A 25,934-nucleotide genomic window follows, 5' to 3' on the forward strand; every position below is an offset into this window, starting at 1 on the left:
CATCGTCTGTATATTCTCCCGTTGTTGAGTTATATCAATTAACTTGAAAAAACATTACTTCAGTAAAATTTGTAAAATTTGAGATATAAAAATAACATATCACAATTTTTTTGACTTAATAAAGAATATGAATTGCTCTTTCAAATGCCGTGTATACATATTTTTTTTGGTCTGCCCTAACCGGAGATATCAACTTTAAACTTAACTTAGACAGAAATTAATTTAGACAGAAAACCGATTATAAATTGTGATCGGAAAAAGATATTGAGCATATTTACCCATCAAAAGTTGCATTTTTTAAGCTCTTAAAGTCACCCGAAGAAGAAGAAATCTAAAACTAAACAATAGATCAAAAATACTGTTTTTGTATGTACACCCTAATCCAATAAGGTAAAATTGCTCTAAATCAACCAACTTAAGAGCTACAGAAAAAGCTTTTTTAGCAACATTTATTGGAATAAACTGCGCTTCAACTTTGTAGAACATAACATGTCAGTATTCCAAAAAAATCTAATTTTTTGATAGCCCACCCTATTTTTTGATAGCACCATAATGATGGTCTTACTATTTCTAACAATTATGTAGAATAACATTTTTTTTATAAAAAAAAATACAGTTTTGCCGTAAAATGCATCTTTCCGCGTAAAACTGTATCCTGAACCATAGTGCACTGTATTACCGCAACTTTAGGAACACCCACGACTATTGGATCGTTTACCAGAAATACAGTGACTAAAATTCTCCACTCACAGTGACCAAAATGCTCCATTCAGTAATCAGCTTGGATAATTATTATACTACAATAAAAATCATCTTAAACGGCATTATGCCAAACGATTTACACGGGGAACTATCCACAGAATTGTTTACTACGCATACAAATCTAGCATTATTAAACTAAAAAAGCTGAATCATATATGAAATACCATTTTAAACTTCCCCTTTTTAACTATTTGCATTTTCCCATACATCATACTTCATTATCCATGATCAATTCTATCAGCCATATATTGGAAAAAAGGTTCTCTTTATTGATAGTACATAAAATGACTAAACTTTTTCACTCAAAAGCAGTATGAAATTTTTATTAGGGTTGCTGTGAACCAATCTTATCTTACTTAGGCAGAAAGCCACCATCAATCCTCACTATTCAGTATTCATCCATCGTCATTCAAATAACTTCCAGCGCCTTTTATCTTTCAAACGCTAGTCAATATGAAAGGTCCCTTGGCGGCACTATAAAATTTGACAGAATTTGCGTCCCGTTCCATAAATCTGTGTCGCATCATTTCTCGAACAAGGTTCACCGAACACAACGCCGTTGAACGGCGTACAAAAAGATCTTAGGAAAATCCACCTTTTTCCGAAAAGAAAAAGTCATTTCGCCTACGCCTTCGCCGTTGCCAAGGCTCTCGAAATACTTCATCCGGGCCCGTGTTGCGGAACCTTCCACGAAAAGCGAAAAGACGACGACATTCTCCTGGCCCGCCTCGGGCGGCTTTTCAAGAGGCGAACAGATTTTTTTCCACTTGCTCGTGAATGTGTACCCACCTGGTGGGAGGGGGGGTGGTGCACAGTGCAGCGTGTCCACCAACAACCACCTGAATCCTGGAACTGGAAACCCCGAAGAAAGTCGCGGCTCCATTTACATAAAAGGACACAACACACAGAATGTCGCCATCGCCACCGTTGTGGATGGAAGATTTATTGCATTCGCTCTCGTTGTCACGTCATCGTCGTCGTTGTCGCTACGTCGCCTCCTATCAGGTGCCACGTGCAATGAGGATACCTTCCGCGAGCAGTTTTCGTACTCGCTGTTCGTTGGTTGGTTGATGTTGTCAAAAGGTTCGCCTTAGGGAATTCTCACTAAGAGCGGCAGCTTTGGCGCTGGCGATGAGGAATAAAGAAAGGTGTTTTTTGTTGTTCGGTGGGTAGGTGAAATCTCTGTTGCCTGCTATGCCGCCTCCCGGGCCGTATCGGGAAAAGTCAAGATGGAAAAAGGATGCATGCAGTGTTGCGCAAGTAGGGGATTGATTTACGAGTAGATGGAAGCAGCAGGATTGCTCTGTTGATTGGGGAGTTTCAAAGCGTTTGTTGATCGATTTATGGCAGAACGTGCTTTTGGAGATAGTTGTTGAGTCTGAATATTCGAGTTAAATGCCATAGCTATATAATTAATGCACCAGCATATTTGTAATTTTTAATAATTCTTTGTCCCATGCATGTGTTGTCCCCAGTTTGGGGTTGGAGAAAAGCTGTGCTCAAAGTAATTTCCATTAGGCCACACAATTTCTGCTCCAGCAAGAATCTCACACTGCCGATTAAATCCCTTTGGGATCAAATTGTTTCTCCAGGCAAAGTTATTTTTGCGCCTGCTTTGCTCTTACTGTGCGGTCCGGGCAACTAAATATCTTTTCTTTCCCCGGCAAAGCTGTGCTGCCGTATCGATATCTGCTCATTGTTGACTTCTTTTGTTGCCATAAATATCTTATGGTGTCTCTCAGTGAGTGGCGAGCAACCTTGTTGGCAGAGGCAGGAATTTGCCCTAGACAGCTTGAACTTTTGGCCAATGGTAAGGGTAAAGTATATCCAAAGGTAAGTGAAGAGAACTAGAGGCATCACAATGAACAATAACGGCTGGATTGGCAAGAAAAAATGGCTTTCTATTTATGGATCCGGTCATGTCACTCGGTTGCTTTCATTTTCTTATCCCCTTTCGATTCGATCTTCCCGTTCCGGAGTCCCGCGGAGTCACAGTGGGAACTATTGCAAGTCTCCAGCGGCTCGAGCGATAGGAGTCCCCGATTATCGTGTATTTGTTGTCATCACATACATACGTACACAGATACACACTCAGTCACCACGCGTGGGTGGAACCAAAGCGTTAATAATGGATGGCATTGTGCATTTGTAGCCCCATCGACACATGTTGTTTGTTTCCTCTCCAGCAGGCATCCTCATCGGCAGTGCCAGTTCCAATGACCAACGGAAGCAGAAAGGTGGAAAATTAATCAATCAAGTGGTTCTGCCCCGAAGTTGTAGTGTGCAGTGTTGTTGGTGGTTGTTTGCTGGTCGTAGTGGTAGTGGTGGTTGTTCCGATACCGAGATACCCATAGTTATCGAATCGATTCCACGCCTGCAAAAGTGCATCCTCTGTGGAAAAAGTGCAATCTCACCTAGCCAGTGCAGATAAATGTTCACATAGCGACAAAAGCAGCCAGAATTAAAGCAAAGAAATAGTGCACATAAATCTTGCAACGACAAATAAATAGTGCATACACTTCGTACTGGTTCCGCCTTTGCATGAGTGCACCGAAGTGAGAAGGGAATACTTGACAGCATAGAAGCTCACTGCTGCTGTCATAGATTAGAGTCAAGGAAGCAGCACGTGGAACAGAATCAGTATTGTTGCAGCCCCGTCCGTAGTGTGAGTAGAGTGGTTGTGCAAATTGAAGAATAAGCGAGGACCCTAGAGGGGAGTTTCGGCGTCAGGAGGCACGAGCAGCAATTGCATATTCCTTCCGGAAGTCGAGTGGCAGACGATTTAAATTTTCGGTAAATATGACTAACTGTATTAGTATGGTTGGGAATTGGGATATTGTTTGATTACGTTAATATGAAATTGATTACAGTTCGACTGGGGTGTTTATTGAAATATTTTGGCTTTTTCAGTCTGATATATTCAAACGGGTTTATATCAGACTGAAAAAGCCAAAATATTTCAGTTAATATGGAAGTTGCTACAGCAGGTATTTTAATATCGTTTAGTAGCAATAAAACAATCAAAAGCAAGCGAAACATCAATTTTTAATATAGAAATATAATGAAACTTATAGACGACTACTACACACCCAATTTTGATTTTTGAAACTCGGTAATGTTGGTAATGTTTAAAGCTTTTGTGAAATTTCTTAAAAAGTAGTTTTTGAGTTTTTGTGCATTTTTGCAAATCATTTATTATTTAATCATTATTCATTTTTTCTAGGTTCATCAACAGGCTATTTCAAGCTCCAATAATGATAGTATTAAGACTATACAAGTCCATGTAAATTAGCATAATAATACAACAATGACATAGCACTTATTATTTTGTATTTAAAAAAATAATCATTTACGGAAAGATCGAAGTGTGCCGTGCACACGAGTGGACGTGTTCTTTTTCTGCGTTGCTGCTTCCGTCGGTTTTTCTGTTTCACTTCAAAATGACATAAAAATAATTTTGAACCAATCCAAAAAGCCTTTAAATCAGCGTGGTGTACAAAAGGACAAAATGATTTGCTTAATTATGTGTGCCGTGCTCGCGAAGATTGAAGATTGGATTTCATCAGGGTGAATGTCTGGCCGAGGGAGGAAGTCGAATTTTGTGAGATCAACCCAAATACCTTTAGGATGGCTGTATAGCTAGATAGGTCTTTCTTATTGTCTTCTTTAAATAGAGGTTTCTATACGCTTATTAATTCAGAAGTAAGGGAAACTCCATTAAGCTCTTTTATTTAAAAATTTATTCATTGCTTCGTCGCTTTTCCCATCACCTCTAATCTTTCCTCGTCCCGTAGTGTGATGTATGGATGTTTCCCAAGTGCATGCAATAATGCATTTACTAACTAAACATGCCTTTGCTTTTGAGGCAAGCTAATTCTACTCAAGCGCACTAAATTACTGAAAGGTGAACGAAGGTGGAAAGAAATTTAATATTAAATGTTGTCATTCAAAACCACAGTTTTGACTCGTACAGACAATAATTTCAACCCACTCTCGCTCTCAAACGTACAACACTTTTATATAAAATCTACAATAAACTTATAATATTGTCATTTCTTTACAAATGGTTAGATAATTTGCTGATCTGGTGAACCGGATCTTTCAAAAAGTGAGCTTCGAATTATTCACTCACTTAAAGGATCCGGATCATTTAAACGGTTCCCGGTTCTGAACGCCCATAGCCGTTGACATAGTGGTCAATCACTATCCCTAATTGCAGATTAGTGCGTAGAATTGATTGAATTTGCTCCTGCAAAGTTTTTTGTGAGTTTGCCCCGGTTTGTGCACAGCCGCAGTACCATTATATTTTAACTTTACAAGATTTTATTTGTGGATAGATCCAAATCTTTAAACGGTCGAACATGAATGAACCCTTTAAGCTGTAATTAATGTACGTGTTACAAGAATGTTCAAAATATTTCATGATTTTCATAATTTTTGACGGGTTTAATCTAGATAACGAATGCTGGTAAGACATATATGAAGCAGTGAAAGTAAGTATCTAATATGGTATATTTTGATGGTCTGATTTCACTTGTTTTTCATCGCTTTATTCATTCATTTTTTTTCCAGAAGGCAAGTAATGGCGGAAAAAAGTAAAAGAAAAAAGATCAGAGTGCGTTTTTGCCTTTCATGTATTATTAGATATGCAGATTGTTCGCGAGAATCAGAAGTTTTTGATCTGCTTGTGCGGTCGATATGTGAATAGATTTAATTAATCGCAATCTTGAAACATGCCTCAGAGACGTTTATTTAGGAGTATCAAATTTTCTATCAGAATTGAGTGAAAAAAAAGTAGATCATGTTTGTTTGTTACTTGAAAGACAAATGTTCAGCATTTAGAGGTCACGTACAGTCGTGATTTATTCAGTAGGCAGAATGATCGGCCGGTCATCACATAATTTGTTTTGCTTTGTGCGATCGCCCGATCATCGAAATGTTGTTCTGCTTTGTGCGGGAGAGTAAAATAATTAGAAAGTGAAGATTCAGTTCGCGTCAGTAAGCAGAGAGATCGGCTGGTCATCGACAATTTTGTTCTGCTTAGTGCGGTCGGTAATTAAAATAATTAGTGTTCGTTCGATTATGTTTTGAATTGATCAAACTACACGCTATACACGGCATACCGTTTACCCAAACGAACCCTGCTTCAATACCTACCCCATGTATCCAACATCCCAGTGATTTCTCGTGGAAGTGCAGATGACTCGTCGGCTTTTATCAAAGCGAGTATCACGTCAACATTCTCCTACTCCATCAAAGCGAGTATCACGTCAACATTCTCCTACCCATTCCTTAATTGACCTGCAGTCGGACACGGCCGGCGCTGGTATTGCTTAATATTTGGGTCACCAGTTCTTACACATTGAGGATGATGTTAGTCCCAAACATCATCTGTTGGTTCTCTGTGTAATTACTGCCGACCTGGCAATAACGGAGTAGCAACCGTGGGCGGTCAATCATGCTCATGCTCATGCTTATGTATTTAAAAAAATAATCATTTACGATCAAAAAATCCAATTATATCAACCACTTAACAAGGCTCAATAGTTATCCCATTGTCATCTTTGTTCAGGTAACGTAAACTCTATAAATTTGATTCCTATTGGCCATATGAAGGGTTTTGAAGCTAACGATTTGTGTTCACTATCAAGATTAATTTTTAATCAAGCACTTAGCTTTTTTATACGAATCAAATTTAATTCGGGTATGCCTGTATGTCTGGCAATCATGATTTTCAGTACGAAAAGGAACCATAAATAATGAGAACACGTTTTTCTTAAATTCTATGCTTCGAGCACTTAAGCCATTACACATTGCAGCACCTCGCAGTGATGAATTATTGGTGTGGTGTTTTTAATTAAATAGTGGTAAGTCCTATTCCAAATGTTTCTTCGGGTGAGACGGGTGTTGATTACACGAAGCTACTTTATTTACGTATGGTCATGACCATCGAAAGCGTTGATTCATAAGTTGCACCTCGTCAGCTATGAAGGGTCCGCAGAGCTTCTCTCACTCGATCATTTTTAGGATTCGATACTGTACGAACGGCACGAGCCTTCTGGATACATTCCCAAGTAAAGTTCATAAGTGCTCCGTCCCAACATTCCCCGTATACTGGACGCAAATATGTCGCGTCACAATCACAAAAAATGAAAGTAAATGCGTGCTAAAAAGCGACGAACCAGGTAGATAAGAAGAAACGGTTGTCATCCTTATATACCAAAGGCGTCTCGGAGCAGCTGTTTTTCGATCTCAAACAAGGAAGCAAAGAAAATAAAAATAAAAATAAATTCCATCTAAAAATTTGAAAATTACTAACCAAAAAAATAAAGAATTTTCTACGAAAATAAAATATGTTAGCACTTTTAGAAGTAAAAATTGCAATTATAAAAGTAGAATTTTACTTAAATAAATCAAAATTGTCCTTAAAGAAATCAGAATTTTCCTTTGAAAAAAGAATACGAAATTTCCAAAAAATCAGTATTAGAAATGCACATAAAATTTTCCACAAAATTAAAATTTTTTGGCAGAATTAGAAATTTTCCATAAAAAAAATGTGGAAATTGCTAATGAAGAAATCAATGTATGGGTAATAAACAAATATAAAATTTCTACAAATAATGCAAAACTTCCATAAACAATCGAGAATTTTCCACAAAACAATGTCCAAAAAATGTCCATCCGACGCAATGTCATTCGACTAAATGTCATGCGACGAAATGGTATAGATTCGTCTCTCAAGATTGATAACTACAACGTCGACTAAAAGTACTGTGATTAGCTTTTCCTGATTCACTTCCCCAGCGGCTCAACCTTCACGTCGATAAAAGAGCTGCAAATCATCCGTGCTCTGTTCTCCTATAACGTCGTCTGGGATCAGTACAATCCCGTGTAGCGAGCTATTACGCAGTTTGCGATTTTATTTAAGTGAACTTCGGCATACAGGCTAAAAACGGTTGGCAGAGCTGCTGCTCCAACTGTGGCCGAGGTCTTTGTGGTCAAAGGTGTTAACTAAAATTAGGATCACTCGCCGAAAAGCCGCTCCTGTCCAAAAAGAAGCTGAGTGTTCATATCCGGAAGCAAGCGAAGTAGCGTAACCGCTTCGAAAAATAATAAAGAAAACATCGCAAGCTGGATGTCGAAATGCAAAAGGTGCTCATTGCATATGATTGAATACTTCATCATTCGGCCTTTAAGTTTTTAACTGGAATACTAGCTGGAAAAAAAATTCAAGAATTCTCGCTTAACTTTTCAAAAGGACCTAAGTAACATTTTTTTCATGAATTAATTTGAACACTGCAATCAATAGATTCTATGTTGATCTGTTGATTGCGCTATTCAAATTAAATCATGAAAAAAATGTTACTTAGGTCCTTTTGAAAAGTTAAGCGAGAATTCATTGACTTTTATAAAAAGAAGTAATCGGCAAAGAATTGATCCTAATGTCGAAATCGTTTTATAACCTGACAAACTACGAGTCCGAACTTATAATAGAAAACGACTTTAGTTCCACCTGTCATCTAACATCTTGATTGTTTTGATTTGATTGTCCAAATAAAAAAGTACATGGCTGGACGGTTGAAATTGACGTGTCGCCGTTGATTTGGTTAGTGGGGATTTCGTGCTTTTGTGACAATGCAAAAACGCTTTATCATGCATAAATTTCCATTGAGTTCGTATCCGTCGTTTTCAAGAGCTTTTTCCGAAATTCTTCAAGGAAATTCTCCAAGAGTTTTATTAAGGAATTTCTTTAAGAATTATTACAGAGTTCCTTCTTGAATTCCTTCAGCAGTTCCTCCAGGAGTTGCCTCATGAACTTCTTCAGTGATCTTGCACAAACTCAACCATGAATTCCTCCAGGAATTTCTTAAGGAATTGGACATAACATTTTTCGGAAATAAAATTGGCCCAAAAATAAAATTCCCACAAAATGTCTTTTCGCCGAAAATGACATTTCTTTGAAAATAAAATTTCCTAGAAAAGAGAACTGAGAACAACACTTTTCGAAACGGCCAGTCCCCACAAACACTTCTTATACCTTATACCGAAAACAAGCTTTCGAATCATTTTTTGACTGTAATCTAAATGCTACTAATACTTATGCCCCCTACAGAACTTCCTACAGAACCTTCTACCGGAGCTCCACAACAAGTTTCTTCTTAATATTCTAGTGGTTCCTTTATAATTCCACCAATTGTAAAAACTTCTGATATTTTTGGAGGAACTATTGAATGAATTTCCGAAGAAATACAATTTATGAGTTCCTTCTGAATTAAATTTATTCTGTTGTTTTTTCTCTGGAATATCCTCCATGATTTTTCCGAAAATTCCGATTTCAGAAGAATTTTTTTCCAGAAGTTTTTTCTGCCGCATGGAGAAGTTTCAGAAGTAATTCCTGGATACTTGTCCAGTAAAACTCTTGTAGGAATTCCAAGATAACCGTATAGAAAAATTCTAATAGTTCTAGATAAATTTCCAATGAAACTCCTGGAACAATTCCAAGAAGAATTGTTGCAGGATTTCCCAGGGAAATTCCTGAATGAATTTTGATATATAATTCCACACGGAACATAGCTTTGAAAATTCAACGACGTGTAAATGTCAGCTTATCTCCACAAACGAATTAACATTTGATATTCAACTAAATTTCACTGAATTTTACAAGCAAGCACAGGCTAAATTTATTTCGATTAAAAAGAACAGTAAGTTTGATTGAATGTTGCGTTTATTTGTACGTTCCAAATGTATGCATGGAAAAACATTCAAAATCACAACATATTTTTATCTCTGTAGAAAGAATTCAATGATGTGTATCAGGTTGAGGTCCTGGTGATATTCCAGAGAAAACTCCTGGAGAATTTCTACGAGGAATGATCGGAGTATTTCCAGAAAGATTTCCTAAAAGAGTTCCATATGGAAGTTATGGAGGATATACGAGAGAAATGTTAGGCAGAATTCTTGAAGGATTTCCAGTTAGATCTTCTTGAGGAACTAAAGAAAATACTAAAATAATTTCAGAAGGACTCCTTAGCTAGATTAAATACACAGAAAAAAATAATGAAAGCTAATCAGTGCGTAAAAAATACAGACGCAGAAAATTATACTATTCTGAGCATACATGAGTCTTTTCCATCAATTTCGGCGGAGCGAGCTCGACAAATCCCTTTGTTGTCATCGAATCCCAGGGTGCCCTATTCGAGGTAATGGAATTGGTCATGGCTCCGAGCAAAAGCAACCTTGAATTGCGAAGAAAATACCTCGTCCAATCTCTTCCAAAGTTCATTAGAAAACAATTGAGGTACTTAGTTTATCATCAGAATGTTAAGAAAGTTATTTTGAGCTTTTTAGTGGAATGTCTTCACTTGTCATAAGACGAGTTAATACAAGCCCATTGAATTCCACCACTTAATTGTATCTTGACAGATACGTATTTCGACCTCAACAGTAAGGCCGTCTTCAGTGTCTCGTACTTGACTCGACTTGATACGACTAAGTCGAGTCAAGTACGAGACACTGAAGACGGCCTTACTGTTGAGGTCGAAATACGTATCTGTCAAGATACAATTCAGTGGTGGAATTCAATGGGATTGTATTAACTCGTCTTATGCCAAGCATCAGAATGTGTTAATTGGTGTTTTTTTCTAGTTTATTTGGTAGGCTTAGGCTATCAAACCAAGACCATGCTGAGGGTGGCTGGGTTCGATTCCCGGTGCCGGTTTAGGCAATTTTAGGATTAGAAATTGTCTCGACTTCCCTGGGCATAAAAGTATCATCGTGTTAGCCTCATGATATACGAATGCAAAAATGGTAATTTGGCTTAGATACCTCGTAGTTAATAACTGTGGAAGTGCTTAATGAACACTAAGCGGCGAGGCGGCTCTGTCCCAGTGTGGGGATGTAATGCCAATAAGAAGAAGAAGAAGAAGCAGTTATTCGTGTTATGTACAATCAATATGATATTATTATTAGCTATGGATTTTTTTTGGCTTTCTCTGTCTTGTGTATTCAAAACGATGTTTTTGTTTTGCCCGACGTTTCGGCTTTTATTTTGGCCTTTTTCAAGGGTGAAACTGTCTAACTGTTTAGTTAGAATAAAAGGCCAAAATGAAAGGCCGAAACGTCGGGCAAAACAAACCACATCGTTTTGAATACATAAGACAGAGAAAGCCAAAAAAAATCTAGAACAGATCTTTCAGTCGTTCTCAGTAAAAGAGGGGTTGAAGATGGACGGGGCTTCTGATTCTTATACTAGGAGCTGATTCGTGGCTAGGAGCCACGGAGCTGTACGTAAAAGCAAGGCAGAGAGTACCAAGAAAAAATAAAATACTAGAGTTTGATGTCAGAAGTACAAAGAAAACTATAAATGGCCTGCATATAGACAACATCACGATCTCCCAAAATACCTCAAATTTCCCTGAAGGGTTGTTTACCTCGGGCCACAAGGGTATCCAATAATTGCGCTTTTGAGGCGTCATTTTTCGGACAGAACCAAACTACGCCATCGATGTCATCATAACCTATTTTAGTTTGTCCGGTAGGAGGAGCCAAAATGGAACGAAGAGATCATCCGTCCGGTTCCGTTCGGTTGTTCAGAATTTCATGAGCAGTCGAGCCATTTGTCATAGTTTCCATTTAATGGCAGAAGAATTTTGCACAAAGAAATCTTCTGGGTTCCAGGTTTTGACATGAATTCCGATTTTCGTCCCACTTTCCGAAGCAATGTTCCTCCGGAATTCCTACGATTTGCCGAGAGAAAATTGTTACAATTTTTCGAAAGGAAATTATTATGAATTTCTGAAAGCAAATTATGCCGGATTTTTGAAAGGGAAATCCATCCGAATTTCCGAAGGAAAATTCCTCCGAATTTCCGAAGCGAATTTCTCCAAATTTCTGAAGGGAAATTCCTTCAAATCTCTGATTGAATATTTCTTTGAATTTTCGAAGGGAAAGTTTTCCGAATTCTCATAGGAAAATATCCCCGATTTTTCCGAATGGAAATTCTTCAAAATCTCCGAGGGGAAATTCCTTAGATTTTCCGAAGAAAAATACCTTTGAATTTTCTGAATTCGCGAAGAGAAGTTGTTTCTTCGAAGAAAAATTCTTCAAAATTCCGAAGAGAAATTCTGCCGAATTTCCGAAGAAATATCCTTCCATTTTGAAGCGAAGTTCTGCCGAATTTCTTAAAGAAAATTCCACCGAGTTTCTAAAGGGGAATTTCTCCGAATTTCCGAAGTGAAATTCCTTCGAATTTTCTCAAATTTCCTTTGCGACATTCCTTCAAGTTTCCGTAGGGAAGCTCCTCCGAATATCCGCAAGGCAATTCCTCCGAATTTTCGTAGAAAAACTTCTACACATTTCCGTAGGAAAACATTTTCGAAGGAAAATTTATTTGAATTTCTTATGTGAAATTCTTCCTAATTTCCGAAGGGAAATTCTTTCTAACTTACGAAGGGAAATTCTTCTAAAATTTTTCCGAGTCTCCGAAGGCAAATTCAAAAAATCAATAAAGAGCAATTAAAAATAAGAAACTTATCTCGGAAAAATGTACGAAGGCAGTAAAACTGAGCGGTTTTTTTTTTCATAGTAGACCGCTTTTTTTCAAAGTGTTATGTGTTCATGAAAAAATTAATCACTTTTATTGCTTTTCTTTTTGCCTTCTTATATATTAAGTATACGGAAAGCCTATAGAATTGCTCCGAAACAAAACTTTCGACAGAAGGCCTTGAAACTCATAGTGCTATATATCAATCGATTGAGCTCGACGACTAATGTCTGTATATATATGTATGGTTCTCTGAATTATCCGATTTGCTCGCAACAAGTTGCATTCAATGCGGAAAGCGGCCTAGTTTTTCGCTATTAAAAATTTGTCCGATCGGCCATTGCATTCCGAAGTTATCGAAAAAAAAAATCAAAGCCAAAGAATCACTTAACGCTTGATTCAAATTTGCTTTCAATATACGTTTTGTGGAGTCTTGGATAAGACAATGAAATAAAAAGAATTCATGCCATTTTGTTTAAAAACATTTTTTACAGATTTCTTCAAAACATGAAGGACGAACGTATGAAATGACTCATTTAAAGCTTTTTAATAAAACAGCGATGATCTTGCACTAAATATATCGGTTGAGATAAGTAATATTCATGAAAATTGGACAATGATCTGTCAAAATCCGGCCTTTTTCTTTTAAGAGGACTGTTCGTGATTTGAAATGGTGGCATGTCCTAACATCGATTTCCTGGATTCGTATCTGGGTAATTGCCACACCTTGAGTCCATTTAAATGCTACGTTTTAAACATTAATTTATCTAACAAGACAATAATCCTTAAATTAGCATTAAAATGATCTACAGTGCCAGCTCAAATTATTTGTCTATTTAAAATAAATGAGGGTTGCTACAATTCAAAATGATCCATTGTGCTTTATTTTACTTGTTAGAAAGAAGCTGAGAAATCGCAAAGATTCTAAATAATTGAATGTGTGTAACGTGTGACGTGTAGAATCAGAATTGAATCAAATTCATACACACAAAACAAAAAGTTGTGACATTATTTGCATTAAGCGTTTTGTATTAAGGTTTTATAACGATCTTGACAACCATTTTTTGCTCTATTAGAGTCCTATAAAACCAGTATAAGACCCCAAAGTTGCTGGGGATATCCTCCCTTGTCTTTTGCCGGGAAAATGCATCCTTTGAAAAATGGGATCATATACTCCTTTACCTCAAACCGAGCAACTTCATAAATTGAATAAAGGAACCATATCTGCTTCCTATGAATGAAGGTATATCATGCTCCATTTGTCTCTACCCGAGTATTAAAAGAAGGAACCATATTATCTTTTGCCATCTGCTGGGAAGATGCATCCTTTGAAAAAAGGTATCTTATTCTACCTTACCTTCAACCGAGTAAATGCCTGAATTGAAAGCAGGAATGTCTTCATGTCAATATGTCGTTTGCTTTCTGACGAGCAAATGCGTTCTTGGATCATATCTTCCCTTGAGTTGAGCATCTGCACCCCTTGGAAAAAAAATCATATCCTCTCTTGCCTTTTGCTGGGCAAATGCATCCTTTGAAAGGAGGATTTATATCTTCCGTTTCCTTGAACTGAATAAAAGAAGCATTTCCTGAGAAAACCACAGAATGTATCCGACAGAATAGGCTTTGGTTGCAGGTAAGCGAATTAGTTTTGGAGAGAAACGCTTGCATTCTACAAAATCCACAAAACAATGTTTGTTTACAAAATAAGTTACGTCCAAATCGCAAATCGGTCCCAAATTATCACATTCACATAATACAGAACGATGATTATGATAGTCTTTCATCACAATAGCGCTAGACTTAGTGAAGAGCTTAGGTTCAATTCTCGTCCTCGGCCATTTTTTTTTGTAATCGGATAAGGTTGACGAAGTATATAAAAAATCGTTCCTCGATGGAAGTTTAAAAAAAGATTTTATGTAGACACAAACGCATACCTCGTTTTTTTTTCTCGTGGCCAGAGACCTAATGGAATAACTTTTTTGATTTAATGCAATCATGTGCATGTGTCTCAGCTTAATGCAATCTGTGTGTGGAATTCATGGAATATTGTCATGCAATCTGTGGTTGGGTGAACTAGTATCACAGATGAAACATTAAAAATTCTTCATCGGACGCGATTCAGAATACTCCAATTTATCAGTTGTATCGGAAATCCTCTTACATGTGAGTAGTTATTTCAAAATAACATCGCTATCAGTGTTTTAATCCTGTGCCTAACACATTCTACTTGAGTCTAAATACAAGAAAATTTAATATTCGCTTGTGCACTTTTTTAGCGATAAAACATAGGATGATTCATCCCCAAAAACGACTAAAAACAAGTCATGGATTTTTTTACATGAAGTAACTTAATCTCATCCTCGCAAATATACAATAATTTTGAAGTTGTAAATTTAGGCAACGCCACATGACTTCCGTCCGTCCAGGAAAACCACAACAGAGTATTAGACACCATATAAAATTCCTTTCCCACTCACTCGTCACCATCCGGTTCATGTGTAACACCTTTCGCCTCCGGTCCACCCTCTCACATACAAAGTTTAGCAGTACCAACCTACATACTTTGGAACATTCACATACTTCACCTCGGAACCCCATCGTAAACCTACCGTACACAAGACGAGAGTGCTCCAGAACACGATACTTCTTCGAGTGTGGCAGGTCGGTCGGTCGGCCGGCTGGATGAAACACTCTCGTCGTAAAAATGCCAACAGGAGTACCTGCCCCGCACTTACTGCTGGCAGGCTGACGTCGTCATCGCACAACCATCGGACGGACGAACGAACGGAGTATGATGACGTTGTTGAAAATGCCTTCGATGCTTCTGACGCCTACCCCCATCTCCGACGTGGGTGCGGGAAATCCGGGGATACAACTTTGGAGGTTCCATGGCGGCGGTCACCGTCGTCGGTGGGGACGCGTTGTGCCTCGTTAGGCATCGCACGGCGCTAGATAACCGAGGGATAATTAATTTTAAATGAGGCCGCCCTCCCCAACGAACAACAACAACGGTTCGGGGCAAGTTCAACAGGGAGGGTGGGTGGTCAGTGGTGCCGGCCCTTGACGGGGCGGGGTTGCATATTTTTATTTTAAAACGTTGTGTCGGTTATGCAGATGAGAGCAACAGTTTCACACATTTTGTGCCGAGGAAGGAGCACTGTGTCCCTTGAAAAATATTGATTGAACGGATGCTTTTGTCGGTTGACCAGTTTTTAGATCCACCCAGGATCTCACGAATACACTTTAAATGCTTTAAATTCCGAAGAGATATCCATAAATATTGATTCCTTATGTCATCACACTAGAATTTCAAATTATCTTCACAATAGTACTCAAATTGACCTTAACAATTGGTAGAGTAGTTTCGCCCTACCTGAAGTTCGAGTTGGGTACCTGTTGAAGATATGATTCATGCTCGAAAATGAAGCTTCAAGAAAAGCATAAAAAGAAAAATAATTATTATCTGCTCAGGATCTGTGGAGCCTAATTTAGCACTTTGATAGCAATCGCTTGGCTGTCAGAAGGGGAGAATAAATTACACCTGGTTGGAATTGTTCGCGGTTGTGTTACATTCGTCTGACGGTTGATTTTGATCGTCTGCAAACCCACCCATTTTGGTTACAGTTTTCAGCAATATAGTGGCATCAGGATTTCTAAATTGCGCGACAGTGGTAATCAATCATACTGCTGACACAGACCGTTTCATGAAATATTGCGTTTCACGTAGGTATGTGTGAGTAGTTGCTATTTTGGTTATCTGGAGCGACTAACACACGTTCCGACACGATGTAACGTTGGAGACAAAAGAATTTCATTTAAAACGGTAATTTTAAACGCGAAACATTCCACTTTTCATCATGCTATAGCCAACATCGCTGAAAGGATGTACTTTGCGCTGAAAGGCTCCCTAATTACCCCTTTTTAATGAAGCTAATTTTCAGCCTTGTTTGCCTCCATCCTTCGACGACGCAGAGTTAGTATTGCAAGGCATTTTTTGTTTTGCTGGTGGATATCCCAAGCGTGAACAATTAACTGAGAAATGCCTATGAAATGATTATGTTAGCGAGATCATCAGAAAAGGAAGGATATCAAATGCTGGATAATTAAATGATGTTAAAAAAAATGTTGTAGAAATTGCAATTACCTACCATAGAGAACAACACAAACCAACCGTCAGAACAACGGGCTGTTCTGATTCCTAGACTATAATTATAGCTTAAGTATTGTGATTAGTTTTATACTTGCTGTATCGCATGTCAAAAAGTATGGTTTCATGAAATTGATCAATAAGTGCACTGGAGCTACTGGAGTAGCATATTTTATAGCCAATAGCATGCATATTGCACAAAGAAGCTATAAAATTGGTAACTTATTCCTATGTTTCGAGATGAGATGAATTTGTTATAATGAGAAGGATAATGGAACAGCCCCCTTACATAGATCAGTATATCAGTTGAATGAGACAGTGATGATGTTAGATGTGACATGAGATTAGCAACACAAATATTCAAACATACACTTTTATGGAATAACAAGTTTTATTGTACAATAAATTAGATAATTTTCGAGAAAGAAAAAAATCACCACTGTCTGATCATGAAACATGCGACGTAAAAACTTTTTTCTCTGCAGTCACCACAGGTCGCTTTCGTTAAGGCCATTGCTAATGAATATATTTATGTGCGTTCGTATTTTTTTCTCATGTCCTTCCATCATTACCGTGAGGCACAAAACAACACACACAATTTGGGCTTCACCCATGGTCCCGTGGCACCACAATGCTGTTTTAACCGACATAACCATCAAATGGAGGGGTTACAACTTCTACGGACCTCGATCCGACTCGACTGGGTGGAGTGAACTGCACGGGTCGCAATTTCAACATCATTTATTTTCACTGAACCCAACTTGAGTGGATTAAATTTCATTTCCATGTAGGTACTCTCTGCACACAGTGCTTTTTGTTTTTATTTTCCCCACTCACGGTCATTATGAGTAATTAGAATTGAAAATAGGTGGGGAGGGGGGGATTTTCTTTTGGGTCGCCCAGTCACGGCAGGGAACATAAAATCGTGATTTTCGTTGTATATCTGTGAATGAGCGGATGTATGTTAGCTTATTAATTGCTTTTAAATTGTTCGTCGTGATTATTTTTATCCTTTCCCTTTCCGAAATGCTTGACAAACATCAACCAAAAACAAAATTAACATGCAAAATTTTTAAACTAAAATATTGCTTCAATTCTGTGATAGGAAAGAAACCTATTTATGACAAGAAACCTATTTCCTGGGAGATTCCATCGCGATCCTACAATACATTAACGGTAATATTAAGATTTTCTCTTTGTCTGTCTCTTTTCAGGTACAATACATCTTTTTCCACCTATTGCTTCCGGCTCGCATGCATGTCAATTGAGGTATTTCAATATAGTTATAACCATTCCAAAGGTAACCACTAATATGGATATCAAGTTGCCTTAGTTAGACTGCGAAAATGTAAGTGTATAAGATATGTTTGGTTTTGATAAGTGCACTTGCCGAAAGACGAACTAAGTGGATTGGAATAATGCTTTCGACTTACCGCGGCATTACATATTCCATAACTCGATATAGATGCGAACGTATAGCCTTTCGGTACCGCTGCGCTGTACAAGGAAGGCAAGACCTAATTAATTTTAATGTTTTTAATCCCATTCCGTTCGTTGGTTAATTTGCATAGGTCGCTCATTTTGGAAGTATAGGGCTGGTAGGGCCTTATCACATTCATACTATTCTGATGTGAACTTCGTCAAGTACGACCTTTTTTTGTCGTCAATACTGCTTGGTATAATTTCCATTTTTAATAAAAGAGCATACCGAAAAAAGTTCGGTCACAGAGGAAACTTATTCTAATTTGAAGCAAGGAAACTTTTCTTCTTATTTAATCAAGCTGTACTAAGAGGAAACAATGCTTTCACTTTAAAAAAATATCTTTAGAAAAGGGAAATCCAAAAGTAAAGCTTTTAATACCGTTCGCTTCAGTTATTAATGAACTGAACTGATATGATGTAAGTTTTTATATGTGCGTTTTGACTGATTTGTATATAATTTTCTCTTAACGCAACAAGTTTATTCGACCTGGAATGTTATTCTTTTGATGGTAATAAACGGTAATCGTCGATAACACAACACTGGAAAAAAAAGTTTCCAAGAAAAAAACGAAATACTTATCTGTTGGTAAAACTCATATAGAATAGCGCAATTGACAGTCTTTTAATAGAATGGGGAAAATTGCGTGTAAAACATACAGCGAAGAGGCAAGGCATGTAATATCAAATTAGTGTTTTTCTAGCGCCAATCTAACTGCTGTCAACACTTTTTTTTCTCACGCAGGTTGAACTTAGTTTCGCGTGAGTTCCAACCCAAAAACGGGCTGGTTCGCACTTTTTTATTTTATAGTTGGCACCGGGCTCACACATTTTACTGCGTTCCAGCTACCAAAGTCACATGGATGTAATAAATAGGTCGATGGCAGGAAATAAAACAGTAAGTGCATCTATTGTGCATTGAAATGAGAATTTCGTTGTGATTTTTTGGCATTAACTACTCTACGAATTAGTTGAGATTAACCTCCTAAAATTTATTTTGAATTTTTTTTCTGGACATTTGTATTTTGAGATTTTTTTCTGGAACTCCTTCAGGAATTTCACGAAGAATTCCATCACAATTTCTTTGGTAATTTCTTTGAGAAATTAAGCAGGAAATTGATCAGAAATTCATGTTGGAATTTTCCTTGCAATTTCTTCAGAACTATGGCAACTAATGCACCAACACGATTTCTGGATAAACTGATACGGTTGGTTCGAGTTCGAGTTTCAGGGACATTCTCGAGTCCCTTTGAAACGCGCAGAGTACTACGACAAGGTGATGGGTCTTTCGTGCCTGTCATTCAACACCGCTTTGGAGGAAGTAATAGGAAGGGTAGGGATTGACACGAGTGGTACGCTTTTCACGAAATCCGTTCTATTTTGTTTCGCAGACGACATTGATATTATGGCACGTAACTTTAAGAAGATGGAGGAAGCCTACATCAGACTGAAAAGCGAAGCTAAACGGATTGGACTAATCATCAACACGTCGAAGACGAAGTACATGATAGGAAGAGGCTCAAGAGAGGTCAATGTGAGCCACCCACCTCGAGTTTCTAACGGTGGTGACGAAATCGAGGTGGTTGAAGAATTCGTGTACTTGGGCTCACTGGTGACCGCCGATAACGATACCAGCAGAGAAATTCGGAGATGCATAGTGGCTGGAAATCGTACGTACTTTGGACTCCGCAAGACGCTCCGATCGAATAGAGTTCGCCGCCGTACCAAACTGACTATCTATAAAACGCTTATAAGACCGGTAGTTCTCTACGGACACGAGACCTGGACGATGCTCGTGGAGGACCAACGCGCACTTGGAGTTTTCGAAAGGAAAGTGTTGCGTACCATCTATGGTGGGTTGCAGATGGCGGACGGTACGTGGAGGAGGCGAATGAACCACGAGTTGCATCAGCTGTTGGGAGAACCATCCATCGTTCACACCGCGAAAATCGGAAGACTGCGGTGGGCCGGACACGTAGCCAGAATGTCGGACAGTAATCCGGTGAAAATGGTTCTCGACAACGATCCGACGGGAACAAGAAGGCGAGGTGCACAGCGGGCAAGGTGGATCGATCAGGTGGAGGACGACTTGCGGACCCTCCGCAGACTGCGTGGTTGGCGAAGTGCAGCCATGAACCGAGCTGAATGGAGAAGTCTTTTATGTGCAGCACAGGCCACTCCGGCCTTAGTCTGATGATAAAATAAAAATAGGGATTGACACAAGTGGTACGCTTTTCACGAAATCCGTCCAGCTATTTTGTTTCGCAGACGACATTGATATTATGGCACGTAACTTTAAGAAGATGGAGGACGCCTTCTTACTTACTTACTTGATGGGCTACAGCTCTTCGATGAACCTAAGCCGAATGGAGTATCCTTCTCCACTGGACTCGATCCTGGGCCAATCGCTTCCAATCGCCCTGAACATTGAGCGCCCCCAGTTCCTCTTCAACTGCAAAAAGCCATCGTGTACGCGGCCTTCCACGAAGCCTGCGGCCTCCTCCGGGTTCTCTACTAAATATTATCTTCGCTTGACGTTCTTCCGGTATACGAACAACGTGTCCAGCCCACCGTAGTCTGCCATGTTGTATAAGCCTAATAATATCCAGTTCTTTATACACCTGGTACAATTCGTGATTCATGCGACGCCGCCAGATACCGTTCTCCTGTTTACCGCCGAGTATTGTCCGCAGCACCTTACGCTCAAACACTCCGAAAGCTCTCTGATCAGCCTCCTTTAACGTCCATGTCTCATGGCCGTATAAAGCCACCGGAAGAATCAGAGTAGTAAACAGCGCGAGCTTTGTTTTCGTTTGCAGACTACGGGACTTAAGCTGGTTACGAAGTCCGTAATAAGCCCTATTTGCAGCTGCAATACGCCTTTTAACCTCGCGGGTAACATCATTATCGCACGTCACTAATGTTCCAAGATACACAAATTCTTCTACCACTTCAAATTTTTCACCATCCAGCACCATTTCGCTACCACCACCACTACCCAAGCAACACAATTTCAACAAATCTGGTTGCAGTAACCATATTGTGACTGAATCCGGTCATATATAAGTTATTGTGATTGATGTGCAATATGTGTGCTTCTCAGGTAATGAACCCACGTTGATTGCCAGCGACCATGTACTTCCTTTTGTTGGTATTGATCGTGAGTCCAATCCTCGCTGTCTCCCTCTTAAAAGGCACAAAAGCCTCTTCCACGGCACGGCGATCAATTCCGAAGCCTACATTAGACTGTAAAGGGGAGCTAAGCGGATTGGACTAGTCTTCAACAAGTCTAAGACGAAGTACATGATAGAAAGAGGCACAAGAGAGGACAATGTGAGCACATATCACGAGTTTGTATCGGTGGTGACGAAATCGAGCTAGTTGAAGATTTCGTGTACTCGATTTCTAACTTAGTTCCTCTGGTGATTTAACTAAATTCCTGGAAGCTCGCTATTTTGTTCCTTGTAAGATTTTAATATTTAAAAACATCTTTCTAAAATTCGAAATGAAATCTTCAATTTTTAAATCAGAATTTCAATTAAATACTACAGTTTTCCCGAAAAGCTGAGTATATCTTTTTTGCGTACTATTTTACTATGTAAGATCTACCAAGTCGAGCCCTAGCTTAAATTATAAGAGCAATAAGTTGTGGTAATTCGGGGATTCCTCGTATTTAGTCTGGTACCAGCGGTACTCTACCTTTTCTACTTTTACTTTTTACTTACTTTTTCTTGAGAAGTACCCCTTCGAGCTTCTACCTTTATTGAGGTACTTCCTATTTTTTTGCTGTAAATGAAAATAAGCATAACTTATAAGATATACGAAGAACGGACCTGAAAACTAACTGGCTCTCCAAAACGATGCCCAAAATGTTCGCTATTTCGTGAAGCTATCCAATTCAAAAGTTTGTACGTCAAGCTTTTTATAAGACTTTTGGAGGTTTCCGAACCTTGAAAATGAGCCTTCTGAGCCTTTTTAAATTAGGCTTTCGATCCTCTTGAAGGGAGGCTTTCGCGCCTTTTGAAAAGAGGCTTTCGAGCCTCTTGAAAGGAGGCTTTCAAACCTCTTGAGCCTCTTAGAAGGAACTTTTCGATCCTTTTGATTGTAGACTTCCGAGATTCTTAAAAGGAGGCTAACGAGCCTTCTGAAAGAAGGCTTTTGAAGCTTTTGAAAGAAGGCTTCCGAGTCTTAAGAAAGGAGATTACCAAACCTCTTAAAGGGAGGCTTCCGAGCCACTTGAAGTTGGGATTGCAAACCTCTGGAAAGGATGTTTTCACGCCTCTTGAAAGGAGGCTTTCCAGCCTCTTGGAAGGAAGTATTCGAGCCTTTAGAAAGGAGGCTTCCGAGCCTTTAGAAATGATGATTCTGAGCCTTTTGAATGGAGACTTCCGAGCCTCATAAAAGGCGACTACTGAGTCTCTTGAAAGAAGGTTTCCGAGTATTTTGAAAGAAGCTTCCGAGCCTCTTGAATGGAGGCTTTCGATCCTATTGAAAGAAGTGGGACTTCTGAGCCTTTTGAAAGGAGGCTTTTGAGCCTCTTGAAAGGAGGCATCCGCGTCTATTGAAAGAAGCTTCCGAGCCTTTTGAAAAGATTATTCTAAGCCTCTTGAAAGCAGGCTTCCGAGCCTCTTGAATGGAGCCTCATAAAAGGAGGCTTCCGTGCCTCTTGAAAGGAGGCTTCGGAGTTTCTCGAAAGAAATCCTACGAGCTGCTTTGAAAAAGGCTTTCGAGTCTGTTGCAACGAAGATAACGAGCTTTTCGAAAATCCCTCCTCCTAGAATTAAGTCACTCAGCGTTTTGTTCCATACTGTGCTGGATGTAGTGGTAGGACTTAATTAGGTTTTGACTTACTAATCGTCAAAGCGATTGACCAAATTTCATGACTCCGGACTTTTCTCAATGGGGATTAGTAGAGCTTTCTTTTGGCATAGGTGTCGCCCCGCTAGACCCCTCCCCGCGTTCTTGAGTTTCGAAAATGTCAGTGTTTTTTCCTTTTTTTTGCTATGATGGCCAAATTTTTTCAGTAATCAAGGGGCAGCAGGGACTATGTCCAAGGGCTTGACGACCCCTCCCCATGGCCACTGCGAGTTAGGGGGCCTGCCTAGGATGTGGTGGGGTTTGACAGTGGGCTCTGTTAAACCTCTACAAAAAGCTGCATGTGTCCATAAGCATGCCCTATCAAACCCAGTCAACACATGAACGTATATGGTGTCGTGTAGGATGCTGAAGTGCAGGCGATAGAGGTACTTTTCCACACAACATGTATGTATATCGTCTCCAATTTAGCATCTTGTATTGCATCATGTGCGTTTTTATGTAGACTGGGAAGCGACCGTGTGCCGCTCAAAGCGCACAAGCCTAACACGAGTGCCAACCGGCACATCAGGATTAATACCAGTGAGATCCTGATTACGGTATACTGGTCATGGCAAGTGACACACACACGCGCGCGAAAGTAATGCAAAATAAACGACATGTATTTTACGTAAACGTAAATTTACATTCCTACTTAACGTCAAATAGAGATAAAATAAGGGTTTCTGAATAACATTAGCTTTCCGATTACTATCAATTATTTTCAATTTTAATCCCGTTTCTTTTTTACTTTTCTTACGTTAATGAAATGATAACGCGGGCGCCTAATCCGAAATTCAAATGAACAATCGCTCACTTTGAGCGATTGATTGTTTATTCTCGCGAAGAATGAACAATTGAACAAATTAAGGAAAGGGAAGATCCATAAAGTACGTCACGCAAAATTTGGCTATTTTCAACCCCCCCTCCCCCCTTTGTCACACTTTTTGTATTAAACCTCTAAAAATTTTGTATGAGTCGTCACGCTGTTCGGAACCCCCCCTCCCCCCTAGGAGCGTGACGTACTTTGTGGATGGCCCCAAATGCTAATACTGCTGTGTAGAAGTTTCATAGGTCACATCACTTTCCATGGTGAATCCCGATCTATGTTACTTATAACCCCACCCAACTAACACTACTTCCTTCCCGTGGTAAATGTGGAGATGCAGAGGTATTCTCGGTCTCTAGTAGCAACAATTACCACACACTCACATTCCCTCCCTTTCCAAACTGACTGTAAGGACTTGGCCGGCGCCGTTATTGATCAACATTTGCGAGCTGCTGAAACGTGCACTTCGAGAATAGTTGGTAAATCCCAACCACTATTCACTTGGATCGTAGTGCAATTTGCACTAGTTCTGATCAATCACGGAGTAGCAACCATTGATATGTACAGTCAGTCTAAGCTAAGCTAAGCTATGATGGCCAAATTTTTTCAGTAATCAAGTGCAATAAAGTTCTGGCGTCATAAAATAAAGTAGGTACATGAAATATATCAAATAGAAGTTATTTTGAATGTTTCCAAGTTATCTGATTACTTTAATTACCGATATTGAAAGCCATATCCCTTAGCTAAGCGTTATGGTCATATTTCATAAAATCTGATCACGAAATAAACTAAAATAATAAAGGTAACTATTTTGGAACATTTCAGTTCATCAGGTCTTGTATTCTACCATAGAAGCGAAAGATAATGTGCACATAAAAATACTCAGAGTACTTCCTACTACACGCTTAAAATGACTTACATATTTTTGTGTTCCGTTCACACAAAACGGGCCTCTCCTGGAACAACTCATATTATGAGTAATTACGATGTTACTCATTTTTGTGTAACCGATAGCCGATGATTTTAGGTGAGTTCATTTTACACAGCGAGAGAGCAGTCGAAAATCGAACCTAACCTCAATTGTATGTTTTCAAATTGATGGTAAAGTAAGCCAACTTTTCCATACTTATTCAGAGGCTTCTCCAATCGTTTCGATCGACAAAACAAAGTGCGATGCTTGTATTCGCACATTTTTTTTGTTTCGCCATCAAAGCAAAAAGAAAAACCTCCGAAAAAGTACGATTTCTTGCCTCACATTCTGCACCCGTTCGCCATCATAGCGACCCGAAGGGACTTTGACAGTTCGAGGCAAACTCACTTACACATATCGGGACCGCTTCGCGATTTGGGCGTAACTTATTTTGTAAACAAACATGGGAAGGCGAATTCCTGCTCCAGGAGGCATTTCCCGAGAAAGCCACGGTATGTATTCGACAGAGTAGGCTTTCCTCTATCAGATAGGGGAACTAGTTTTGGGGAAAATCGCTTGCATTCTGTTGAATCCATGAAACAATGTTTGTTTACAAAATAAGTTACGCCCAAATCGCAAAGCGGTCCCGATATCATGTACATGTGAGACATTACACAGCGACTGCTCGTGTTTCACACAAAATTTTCACTCATAGTGAGAGTTGGCCAAGGCGTCGCCATAATGTGTGAAAACTATTCATGCGATGTGTACTTGACTTTAAGCGTGTAGAGATGGGCGCTCCGCTCAGGAGCTGTTCCAAAGATTCGCTTCCTTACATTTAGCTGATGAGCCATGGATCTTTTTTAAAGAAGCCCAGCTCAGCAGCTCACTTTAAATTGATGAAATCATTGTCAAACACGCGCCTAGAGAAACTCCCTCGAGCGTACGCACTCGAGTACGCGCGCTGTTGTATTTTGTACAGCACAAACGAAAATACCACGCTCGCGGTACACAACACAAGCGAGCTTGTATGAGCATTCCAGTCCAGTACCGCGCACGTGCTGATCGTTTATTATTTGCACCTCAAACACCATCAAGCCAAGCGACAGAAATCATTTCTGCTGCAGAGAGGAATAAGAAACACACAAGCAAAAATAATCTAGCTTGCCGCCTATTTCTTAACCCATACCCACATACTCGGCGCTACGAACGGAGATATCTAGTAGTGCGGTAGCGAACGAACCGTACTAAGCAAAAGATCCGAAGATCCGAACAACTCTCAGTTCCGCTCATGTCGTCGTCCGCAGCTCGAAATTGCTGCACGCTTAAAGTCAAGTACACATCGCATGAATAGTTTTCACACATTACGGCGACGCCTTGGCCAACTCTCACTATGAGTGAAAATTTTGTG

The 25,934-nt window shown here is 39.3% G+C and overlaps 2 protein-coding genes across 10 annotated transcripts in view; both read left to right on the forward strand.

Annotated features, from left to right (window-relative positions):
- LOC134210699 (neurocalcin homolog) overlaps window positions 1–25,934 on the forward strand; it is a 493,920-nt gene that overhangs the window by 175,135 nt on the left and 292,851 nt on the right. The window lies entirely within an intron of this gene.
- The window catches only part of LOC134210698 (neuronal calcium sensor 2), a 413,535-nt gene that overhangs the window by 162,228 nt on the left and 225,373 nt on the right, over window positions 1–25,934 (forward strand). Inside the window, exon 2 of one of the 6 annotated variants that reach the window (XM_062686916.1) lies at window positions 2,949–3,555. The exons of 4 other annotated variants lie outside the window; for them this stretch is intronic. The gene's annotated coding sequence lies outside the window, so the exon portion shown is untranslated. The remainder of the gene's footprint in view (window positions 1–2,948; window positions 3,556–25,934) is intronic. One more of the 6 variants, XM_062686917.1, reaches the window with a different exon arrangement.

The sequence above is a fragment of the Armigeres subalbatus genome, chromosome 2 (genome assembly GCF_024139115.2).
Source record: "Armigeres subalbatus isolate Guangzhou_Male chromosome 2, GZ_Asu_2, whole genome shotgun sequence".
In the NCBI taxonomy this organism is placed as follows: Eukaryota; Metazoa; Arthropoda; class Insecta; order Diptera; family Culicidae; genus Armigeres; species Armigeres subalbatus.